General features: G+C 38.8%; 1 pseudogene; it reads right to left on the reverse strand.

Moving 5' to 3' along the window:
* Positions 1 to 8447: 8447 nt before the first annotated feature.
* The window catches only part of LOC124509361 (5-hydroxytryptamine receptor 3C-like), a 58545-nt pseudogene continuing 54456 nt past the window's right edge, over positions 8448 to 12536 (reverse strand).

Below are 12536 nucleotides of genomic sequence, written 5' to 3' on the forward strand. Positions count from 1 at the left end.
CACATAAGTTTTGAAATGGAAGGAAATGTAGATGTTAACTAACTTTTAATTAACCAGTTTATTAGGAGTATAAAAGTCTTACCAGTACAAAAAACAAACTGGCAGAGGCAGAACCCAGATATCCAGATTTCCAGTCTTGTCCTATTAAATATATAATTGCTAAACATGATAATAAACAGAGGTATACATACTATTAGGTAGTGCTACTGTCTCGTTGATTTGATGGTTCTACTTGTTAATTATAGAATGGCAGACTGAAAACGTATGTCTCAAAGAAATTCCAACGTGGATCATATGACAAATCATTTTTGTTGATGTGTAAGATAAATGACTTCAAATAAGACTCAAATGGAAGTCGCTTGCTCCTCAAAAGAACGTCTTTGATTTTATAAGTTGGCACCTTTGGATAGTTTCAACCATGAATCTGCAGTCATCTGAGGCACAGTAATTTCCGGACAGAGAGAATGAGAAAGCAAGAGAGCAAGCAAGTAAGTATTAGAACTAGAAGCTGACTTTTCAAATGTAACTTGTAATATTGTGCCCACCTTTGACAATATAATGAAAATGGCATATTTATAGATCAAACTTCATGCTTCTGATATAATGAGTCACACATTTGTTTTTCTCCTTTATTTATAGTCTCTTGCAACCTATTCTTGTTGTGGAGTCAGTGGTTGGATTAAGTGTGCATACCTACAGTTGAATAGTACTTGGTAAAATTTTGAACAATATGATATTACAACAGAAAGAATTGGATAGATTAATTGTGGTTACAGAAGCCAGAGTCTGACTTGTAGAGGCAGTTAACAGATCTCAGAGGCGCAGCTGTGAGCTATACTTGAAGAGTTGATTTCTTGGCAAATCTCCAATGGCGAATTGTTTTCTTCCCCTAAATTCCTTTAGTTATTTATATCAACTGCTATGATGGATCATAATTACTTTGTCTTGAAAGAAAATGATTAATAACTACTGCCAAAAATACCTGATACATAAAGACTGTTTCACATCATGTGCAATGTTGAAACTTCTATATCCTTCATAAAAGACTCTCTGTTATGAAGCATGTTGCTATAATAATTACGCTTGAAGAATATTCATTGTTGCTTGCTTTTTTAAAAAAAATTTTTATAAAGTCAATAATGTCACTCAGTTGGGTAGGAGCTCCAGGAACTTACTGGATCCAAACATATGAGTTGCCTTTTGTAGATCAAGGTGGTTTGAATATTAGTAATTTCATATGATTGAATCCCAACTTTTTGATTGTCTTATTTGTGTACTTTAAGGAACCTTATATTCGACATATACAAGAACAAAGTCATGATCTTCCCTTGCAAAGCTGGTGTCCCTGCCTTAGGAGATGTTACCACTGTCAATTCAGCTCAGTAAGCTGGAAACCTGTACCCCATCTTTTGTACCCGATACTGTGAAATTTTGCTCCTGTCTATGCCTACCACTGCTTTTATGCCCAACCCTGTCGCTAATTGTCATTTCCCCAGATCGCGGTATGCCATATTTCTTGCCATCATTAATCTTATGTGTGTACTGCACTGCCTACTTAAAATACTCTCTGCACACGTCCGTTACTCCCCTCCTTTACCACATAGATTTTTATTCACGTTTTACAGTGCTTCGGCCTTAATACCTTGGGAACGTCTTTATGTTTTCACTAACATATGTCAAATTTTAATATTTATCCTGGAACTTTCCAGTATTTGCCTCAGTTTTTTTTTTTTTTAGGTATTTGGTGGAATTCTTCACATACAGTAAAATTCACCCTTTTCATGTGGATAGTTCAATGAGTTTTGTCAAATGTATAACCACCACTACCATCAAGATCTATAATATTTTCTTCAGCCCCAAAAGTGACTTATCATACCTTTTGCAAATCAGTCCTCTCTCCCCATCTTTCAGCCTTTGATAACCATTGGTGTGATTTTCTTCCCTATGGTTTTGCTTTTTCCAGAATGTCAGCTAGATGAAATATGTAGTATATAGCTTTTATTGTCCAGCTTCTTTGACTTGGTGTGTTGGTTTTGAGATTCATTGATATTTTTGCTTGTATCAGTAGTTCATTCCTTTATTTCTGAGTAATATTCCATTGTATGATTATACTACAACTTGTTTATCCATTCAGTCTGTTCATTTGTTGATAAATATTTGGGTTATTTCCAGTTTCTGGCTTTTAGAACAAAGCTGCTGTGAACACTCACATCCCAGTCTTTGTATAGACATATGTTTTCCTATAGCTTGGATAAATATGTAGCAGAGGAATGCTGAGTCACATGGTAAATGTAAATGTCCATTCATGGGAAACTAGCCAACTGCTTTCCAAATGGTCTATGATATTATACTATTTCGCATTTCCATCGATAGTACCTGGAAGTTCTAGTTGCTCTGCACCCTCCCCAGTAGCTGGTACCAAAAATCTCTTAAAATGTAGCCATTTTAGCAGTGTAATTATACACACACACACACACACACGCACACACACACACACACAGAGACAGACAGACAGAGTATTTATTTATTGTGAGACACAGAGACAGAGTGCACACAAGAGAATGCTCATGCACGAGCTGGGAAGGGGAGGAGAGAGAGAGAATCCCAAGCAGGCTTTGCTCTTCACTATCAGTGCAGTCTGACTCCAGGCTCGATCTCACAAACTGTGACATCATGATCTGAGCCTAAATCAAGAGTCGGATGCTTAACTGACTGAGCCACCCAGGTGCCCCAGTATAGTGATATTTTATTGTGGTTATTAATTTGTGTCTTCCTAATAAGTAATGATGTTGAGTGGCTTTTCATGTGTTAGATTTGTATACCTTTTTTGATAAAGTATGTATTCAAATCTGTCCATTTTTTTCTGAGTTGTCTTCTTATTAGTGCAAGAGCTTAAAGAGTATATTCTAGATACAAGTTTTTTTAAATATATAAATCAGATTTTTTTTGTCTAATATTTTTACAATGTGTTGTACATTCCTGTCAGCAGTATATGAGAGTGATGATTTCTCCACATCCTCGTTAACACTTGGTATAGCCACGCTTTTTAATTTTTGCCATTCGGATAAATGTGTGTTTCCAATAGACTTTTCTTTTTTTAGAACAGTTTTGATTTACAGAAAAATTGAGAAGAGAATGCAAAAAGTTGCCATATACCTTGCTTCCAGTTTCCGCTATTATGAACTTCTTACATTAGTATGGTATATTTGTTACAACTAATGAATCAATATTGGTAAAGTCCATACTTCATTTAGATTTCCTTAGTTTTTCCCAAATTCTGTTCTAGGATGCTATGTAGAATACCAAATCACAATAAGTTATTATGAATCCTTAGCATCCTTTTGGTTGTGAGATTTTTTTAAACTCTATTTTAAATTTGCATTTTCCTAAGAACTACTGATGTTGAACATCTTTTCATGTGCTATTTGCCATCTGTATGTCTTCTTTGGTGAAGGGTCTGTTCAAATATTTTGCTCATTTTTTATTGTTTTTTTTAATTGAATTTTGAGAGTTTTTTTTTAAATATCCTAGGTACAAATCTTTTATCAGATATATTCTTTGCAAAGCTTTTCCCCCAGTCTCTGGCTTGGGCTTGTCATTTCATTTCTTGAACAGTGTCTTTTGAAGGATAAAAATTTGCAGTTTTTTTTTTTTTCAACGTTTATTTATTTTTGGGACAGAGAGAGACAGAACATGAACGGGGGAGGGGCAGAGAGAGAAGGAGACACAGAATCGGAAACAGGCTCCAGGCTCTGAGCCATCAGCCCAGAGCCTGACGCGGGGCTCGAACTCACAGACCGCGAGATCGTGACCTGGCTGAAGTCGGACGCCTAACCGACTGCGCCACCCAGGCGCCCCAAAAATTTGCAGTTTTGATGAGGTCCAATTTATTGGTGTTTTCTTTAAATGGCTCATGGTTTTTGTGTCTTTTCAAGAAACCTATGCCTAACCCAAGGTAAAAGCAATTTTCTCTTTTGTTTCTTCTAAAAACTTTATCATTTTAGTTTTTGTATTTAGGTCTTTGGAAGCATACTAATGACAATCTACATAACAGTTTGAGTTTTATATTTGATTTTGTGCAGTTGGACATTTATTTTCAGATCAGTTTTACATCTACACAATTGAAAGGTATATATTAAAAAAATTTTTTTTAACATTTATTCATTTTTGAGAGACAGAGAGAGACAGAGTGCAAGCAGGGGTGGGGCAGAAAGAGAGAAAGACACAGAATCGGCAGCGGGCTCTGAGCTGTCAGCACAAAGCCCGACGCAGGGCTCGAACTCAAGTACTGTGAGCTCATGACTTAAGCTGAAGCTGGACGCCTCACCAACTGAGCCACCCAGGTGCCAGGAAAGGTATATATTTTAAATATCAGTGACTTGGTATTTTTTCTTTTACCTTCCTCAGTTCATGGATTGCCTATGACATGGAAAGTTCTTTCCAGGCCAACATTTTTGGAATATATAAATACTATGTGTCAATCACAGTTCCTTTGTTGAAAACAACAGAAACTAACTCTGCTTCTTTTTTTTTTTTCCCCTGTCAAGTAACAGTTTATTTTTTTTATTTTTTATTTTTTCTTTTTTCAAGTTTTTATTTAAACTTCTGTTACCATACAGTGTAATATTGGTTTCAGGTATAGAACTTAGTGATTCATCACTTACACACAACACTCAGTGTTCACAAGTGCCCTCCTTAATACCCATCACCCATTTAATCCATCCCCCTTGCCAACCTCCCCTCCAGTAACCCTCAGTCTGTTCTCTATAATTAAGAATTTGTTCCTGGCTGACCCCTCTTTTGTTCCCCATATGTTCATCTGCTTCTTTTCTTAAATTCCACACGTGAGTGAAATCATATGGCCTTTGTACATATAGTATTAGCACATTATGAAACCAGTTTCTATAGCCCCAAACTGTCATTATAGAAGACAATGAGAAAATACGGAGAAGAATAATATTCAGAGGCTGTAGTATTTGTTTAATATGATGCTACACACATAGAATGTGTATAACATGTAGGGTGGCACGCACTTAAGAATTTTAAAACCACAAGAATTACTGAGGGAAATTGACTGTTGAGTATCATTTTCAAGTTAGTAAGATAAAAATCTTCATGAATCTCTTGAACGTTAAAATTTTCTCTAGACACTGTCAGTTGAGATTAGAAATACTAGCATTTCTGTCAACAGATATTGTTAAACATACAGCTTATAAACCTGGAAGTGTTGTCAATAAAACAATATGAACAAATGAAAACAATGTAAAAATTATTTTGGATCTTAGATTTTAATCCCAAATTTTCAAGCATTTTAAATTTCACAAAAATGAAGAATGATATTTTATAAAACTACAAATTTATCTTACAGTTTTTTAATGTTTTTTAAATTTATTTTAGAGAGAGAGAGAGCATGAGCAGAGAGAGAGGGGGACAGAGGATCCAAAGTGGGCTCTCTTCTGACAGCAGTGAGCCTGATGTGGGGCTCAACCTCATGAACTATGAGATCATTACCTGAGCCTAAGTCAGACATTCAACCAAAAAAGCCACCCAGGTGCCCTTATCTTATGTTTATATAAGGGTGTAGATAAGTTATATACGTGTGTGTGTGTGTGTGTGTGTGTGTGTGTCTTATATGGCTTCCTGGAAGACTGTGTAACTTCAAGTTCCAGGTGGAGAATTCTTTTCCCTTCTCCTAATTTTGGTCCTCCAGATCACAGTCCTACCTGTCTACACACTTTCAAAAATATCCTCACATCCATCACTTATATCCTGTAATTACTGATAAACCAAGTACCAATTGAGATTTAGATTCCCTATCATTTTGTTCTACTAACTTGTCATAAAATTCTCTTTTCCCCTTATTTTAAAGTTTCACCTTACAGATTTTTTTTTTGAAATTTATTGTCAAATTGGTTTCCATAGAACACCCAGTGCTCATCCCAAAAGGTGCCCTCCTCAATACCCATCACCCACCCTCTCCCTCCTACCCCCCATCAACCTTCAGTTTGTTCTCAGTTTTTAAGAGTCTCTTATGCTTTGGCTCTCTCCCACTCTAACCTCTTTTTTTTTCCCTTCCCCTCCCCCATGGGTTTCTGTTAAGTTTCTCAGGATCCACATAAGAGTGAAACCATATGGTATCTGTCTTTCTCTGTATGGCTTATTTCACTTAGCATCACACTCTCCAGTTCCATCCACGTTGCTACAAAGGGCCATATTTCATTCTTTCTCATTGCCACGTAGTACTCCATTGTGTATATAAACCACAATTTCTTTATCCATTCATCAGTTGATGGACATTTAGGCTCTTTCCACAATTTGGCTATTGTTGAGAGTGCTGCTATAAACATTGGGGTACAAGTGCCCCTATGCATCAGTACTCCTGTATCCCTCGGGTAAATTCCTAGCAGTGCTACTGCTGGGTCATAGGGTAGGTCTATTTTTAATTTTTTGAGGAATCCACACTGTTTTCCAGAGTGGCTGCACCAATTTGCATTCCCACCAACAGTGCAAGAGGGTTCCCGTTTCTCCACATCCTCTCCAGCATCTATACTCTCCTGATTGGTTCATTTTGGCCACTCTGACTGGCGTGAGGTGATATCTGAGTGTGGTTTTGATTTGTATTTCCTTGATGAGGAGCGACATTGAGCATCTTTTCATGTGCCTGTTGGCCATCTGGATGTCTTCTTTAGAGAAGTGTCTATTCATGTTTTCTGCCCATTTCTTCACTGGGTTATTTGTTTTTTGGGTGTGGATTTTGGTGAGCTCTTTATAGATTTTGGATACTAGCCCTTTGTCCGATATGTCATTTGCAAATATCTTTTCCCATTCCATCGGTTGCCTTTTAGTTTTGTTGATTGTTTCCTTTGCTGTGCAGAAGCTTTTTATCTTCATGAGGTCCCAGTAGTTCATTTTTGTTTTTAATTCCCTTGCCTTTGGGGATGTGTTAAGTAAGAAATTGCTACGACTGAGGTCAGAGAGGTCTTTTCCTACTTTCTCCTCTAGGGTTTTGATGGTTTCCTGTCTCCATTTTGAGTTTATTTTTGTGAATGGTGTGAGAAAGTGATCTAGTTTCAATCTTCTGCATGTTGCTGTCCAGTTCTCCCAGCACCATTTGTTAAAGAGACTGTCTTTTTTCCATTGGATGTTCTTTCCTCTTTGTCAAAGATGAGTTGGCCATACTTTTGTGGGTCTAATTCTGGGGTTTCTATTCTATTCCATTGGTGTATGTGTCTGTTTTTGTGCCAATACCATGCTGTCTTGATGATTACAGCTTTTGTCAGGTGACATTTTAACTCTGCTTCTTAAATCTAAGGCTAAGCAAATAATGTATTGGAAGAGTGTGAAGGAGTTGAAGCACTGGGCTTTACATAGAAGGAAACAATTAGCTCCAAAGGGTCTTGCAAATATGAACTACTCTATTGTCTTGCCCAGTCACTTCCAATGCAGTAAATCATCTGCAACCATCTTGCTGTCTGGAGTAGGGTGGGGGTGGAGGAATATTCTATTTATCCTCTCAAAATTAAAAATGGAGGCTAGGAAAGGACCAGGAAATGACAACCATCACCTGGCTTAGCTTGGTCATGTGCCCACTCATTGGCTAAGGAAGGATGCCCTCATCAATGGTCCCATTAGACTTTATTCAGCAGGGAGAAAGGCCCTTCCCTAAAAGGAATTTTGGATGCTAATGCTTAAAGGAAGGATGGATATTGGGAAGCCTCAAACAACAAATGTTCTCACTACATAACATGTTGCTTTGAAACTCTCCTTTTGGTTTGTGCAGTGTGTGTGCGTGTGCATGCACGTGTGTTCTGTCTTGTATACAGAAACCAAATGATTTGTATATAGGTATACCCGTTTAAATGAAAGCATCAGTCTGGTCCAAATGTATCACGGAAAAACCAACTGGAACTTCAGATTTAAGAGAGAAAATATATTCTAGAAAGAGAAAGAACTGGGATCCAGGACAACTATATCCCAGTTCTTTCTCCGAATAGGATAGTAAGTAGGTATGGGATCTGGTCAAATCATTTAATCTATTTGAGTCTCAGTTTCCTTAACTGTGGAATAAAATCATTAAACTACATTTAAACTACATTGTGTCTAAGTGCTTTCCTGCTCTAAATTCTGTAATTTTTTTTTTTTTGGCAGAGTGATTTATTGGGACAAGTAAGGAAGCAGAGGAGGTGGGACTGCTATGCAGAAGACATAAAGGGGCTGTAGAACTACATGAGGGGAGTGCAGGAAGCCAACAGAATGCAGATACAAGAGGAAAGTGTCTAGAGTTGGGTTGAGACTGCATTGAGGTTGGGCTGCATTGAGGTGCATGGAATGCAAGAGGGAACTGGTTATCTTTGGGCTATGACAGTCAATACTCAACAAGGGGCAAAGACCTAGCTGGTCTCTGGAAGCCACAAGCAGCTCTGGGTTGGGGTCTGCAGACATCATGCCTAGGTGTTCCAGAGGATGATGACTGTGACCACGGAGGTGGCCATGAAAAGCAGGTAGAGGCAGAAGAGCAAGGTGTCCATCATGTGGCTGAACTACACCCACAGACTGACCAAGTATGGTTTCTGAATCTCATCTTTCTGCTGGGCCCTTGATGACCCAAGACACCCATTTAACTGCCTATCTGGGACTTTGCATCTTCCCCACTAACTCCACAGGCTCCTTCACACCAAGTGGTGGGCAGGGGGGGGATGCCCAAGGCTTTATTTCTCTTCTGGGGTGCAGTGGGGCAGCACTTTGTTGGGCAGGTGCAGTAAAAGGGTAGGGAATGGAGCCACCGAGGCATGGGTGGGGGCTGGGTGGTGGCCAGGTGCAGCAGGTAGGTGATAGAGGTGGTCTCCAGCAGGCTGATCACCATCAGGGACAGACATAGGGCAAAGTAGACACTGATGAGGGAGGTACCATTGGTGGGAAGTAAGTCATTCATCAAGAGCAGGAAGACATTGTAGCCCAGCAAAAGGGTTATCTTGAATGGGGCATGATTCCCAATTTCTGCTGGCAGCTAGAAGCTGAGGGCAACCAGAAAGCCACTGGGTACCAGAAGTTTATGATATACAGTCTGGGCCTCCACCTGATGGCCACATAGAACATATAATTCTAAGGATATCAGATGTGCAAATGTTATCTGTCCTTGTGTTAAGAACAGTAGATAACAAGAAGACAATACATAGAGACGTACATAGGCACACTAGTTTGCTGGGAAAAATACAGGAAGCTCAGTTAAATTTGAATTTAAGGTATCAACAAGTAATTGTAGACCTAGCACAAGCTATCACACATAATAAATATTATTTGTTACTTATCTCAAAATCAAATTTAACTGAGCGTTTTGTATTTTTACTTGCCAATTCTGGCTACCATAAGATAGACTCACACACAGGAAAAGAATCAGTTTGTGGAAAGAACTGGAAGGAGGTACTTGGACTAGAATTATTTATGCAATTCCTCCTTTAAAAAAAGTTTATTTATTTATTTTGAGAGAGAGAGAGAGGCAGCACAAGTGGGGGAGGATCAGAGATGGGGGGAGAGAGAGAGAGAGAATCCCAAGCAAGCTCCATTCTGTCAGTGCAGAGCCTGATGCAGGGCTCGAATCCACATACTGTGAGATCCTGACCTGAGCTGAAATCAAGAGACAGACACTTAACCGACTGAGCCACCCAGGTGCTCCTATGGAACACCTTCTTAATTGAATGTTTATAAGCTTCAGTATAGTTTTTACTTGAACTCAAGGGGTTTTCTAAATGAAATAAAATCCTTTCTCTTTATTTTAAGACTCTCTTGTTCTGCTCTCTTAAGAAATCATGATTTAAAAAAAAGAGAAGAAATTGTGATTTTTTAGTTCAAGCAAATCTTTCTCATTGACCTTCATGAATGAATTTGCTGATTGTGCTATCCTATACAAGTGCATGTTAGGTCTTCACCTGCGGCATAGATGTATTTTTCTAAGCAGCGTTAGTGGGTTGCTGGCTGAATGAGTATTTTGCCTTGGTGAGAGACGAGGTTGACTCTATCAATAAAACACATTGGCTTTCTTAATCTCTTTTGTTTTGTGCTCTTGTACCTATTAACTGACATGATGATCTCAGAAGCTGCTTATCCTTCATCACCTTGGCTTTGATGGATATGTTACGTAATAAGTCCAGACCTTCAGCACTGAGTAATCACTTCCTGCTCATGAAGGTTCAGTAACTACATAGCAGTGATTCTGTTGATATATGGGTCCTTTTTCTTTGGTGCTTACTACATGTACCAAAATGACAGAATATCTTTATTCTGTCTTTGTAATTTACCACTGTTTGTTTTAACTTTGACATATAATGCATGGAAGCTAAATCTGAACATGGGCTTCCCATTTGTAAGTCAGATTCTAGGTGCTTTGAGGGCATGTGTGCTTTTATGGACAAAATTCAACTCATCCTTGACAAGAGTACATTCTCTTTCGGTATGGCTCTATGGTAAGTACAGATGGTAATCTCTCTTAACAGTCTATGGCTTTGCTGTCAGAAAAGTCAGAGCTACAGTATAGAATGAGGAAACGATTGGCTCCTGACATAAAAGAAGGGAATACACGTAAGAAAAGTTGTTTGATTGTATTGGAATTCAGTTGGAAGAGTACATGAACTTGGGGACAGTAATGTGGAGATTTTTGTGAATATTCTAAAACAGAATTTGCTAGTGGTTCGGTAAACAAATCAAAGATTCCACAATTCCTTCCCTAAATTTGTTTCTGAAAATCATGGCTGGGAGAAAATGCTGAGCCGTAGGTTCATATGTTTCCTAAACATATTAAGTAAAGTAGATTTCTTGCTTCTCTCAACTTGTCGATCCATGAAGTGCTTTTAGTATGTCTTCTCGAGAGTTCTAATGTTTTTTCTGCTCATGCATTGAATACAGTGTATTTAAGGCTGTTTTTAAACTCTAACCCTGAAGTTTAATAAGCCTTCAGTTTCTGCTTTACCATCCTAGTTTATATTTTATTTTTCTCCCATCTGTTTGTCTGGACATTCCATGTAGGACTAGAAGGAAGGGACACAAGAGCCTTACTTCTTACCCATCAGAAAGGTGTGTTGTTTCGTGTCCGACATAATGATCTCAGGCTGTGGGTTTCCCTCCAAAGAATGTCATGCTCTAATATAATTGTTTCTTGATGTTTCCCCTCTTTTACCCCCCACTGTTCCTCATCAGAACTTATTTATTCCCGTGAGCCCTATTCAATCCAAGCCTTGATAAGTAGCTGGTTAAAAGTTGGTTCTCAACTCAATCCGTTTCTTTCTGTCTCCGCAGTCCTCTCCCTTCTTCTGCCTGCTTTACCTCTCACTTGGGCTACTGAAGTAGGCCTCCAGCAGTCTTTCCATGGCCACCATCCCTCCTTCACACCCTCACCCTGAAAGGCATACCCAATGACTATGTTAAACCCCCATGCGAACACTTCTTTTCTGTCTCTCCAACTGCAAATGCCTGATTTTCCAACATTTCTTTGACTCATGGGTGAGGAACCCAGTGAGATAACAGAGTTGGTTCAAAGGATATGAGACACAGATGTGTCGTTGAAGATCAGTAGAAAAATAAAAGCAAAGAAAACTGAAGTAAATGCTAAGCGAGATACAATATGGGTAAAACACCACAGAGAAATTAAACCATAGCCTTTGGGAATATTTGCTCACCCTGGCAAAAATCCATTTGTCAGTTCTCTCCAAATTTATCTCTCTGTTTACAGAATGTAAAATGCCTGGGGTTTAGTCAGTGGTAAGTGGAAAGTGAGTTACGATCCCCGAGAATTTTTAGGCAAGCATGTTAGATAATGGACTAGTTGTACTGAAAAGCTGGCATAGTTATCTTCTGGCTTTACCTCCTTTACTATCAAGACTCCTCTCCTAATGCTTCCCTTTGGTCACCAGGGTCTCACTACATTCACCCCCTTTCCATGTCTTTAGCTTTTGTATTCACTGTTCCCTGTGCCTGAAATATTGGGTAGACTCATTCTTCAGACCAAACCTCTCAGAGGTCCTGTTTGCAATGTTCTAGGTAAATCTCTCTCCCTCACCTGATTCACTCCGTAGGTCATCCTCCTGTTCCTTTTATTCCTCAGCCTGAATATATATTTGTCTGCATGTATATGTAGATGCAGGTTTCTCTTCATTAACATATAAGCTACATGAGGCCAGAGACCTCATCTGTCTTGTTCATTACTATGTTTCTCTTGCCGGGAACAATGGCTACTCATGATAGATGCTTGATAATTATGTGTTAAATGAATGAATGTCTAAAGACTTGTCAGAATGTACATTCTTTAAAAAAGATTTTTCTAATGTTTATTTTTGAGAGAGACAGAGAGAGACAGAGAGAGAGAGAATGAGCGGAGGAGGGGCACAGAGCAAGGAAGACAAAGAATCCGAAGCAGGCTCCAGGCTCTGGGCTGTCAGCACAGCACCTGATGCAGGGCTTGAACTCACGAACAGGGAGATTATGACCTGAGCTGAAGTCAGACGCTTAACCGACCAAGCTACCCAGGTGCCTTCAGAATGTGCTTT

Source organism: Lynx rufus, unplaced genomic scaffold (genome assembly GCF_022079265.1).
Source record: "Lynx rufus isolate CCGP_SWC_20201006 ecotype Redwood Valley unplaced genomic scaffold, mLynRuf1.p SCAF_1, whole genome shotgun sequence".
NCBI classification, from domain to species: domain Eukaryota; kingdom Metazoa; phylum Chordata; class Mammalia; order Carnivora; family Felidae; genus Lynx; species Lynx rufus.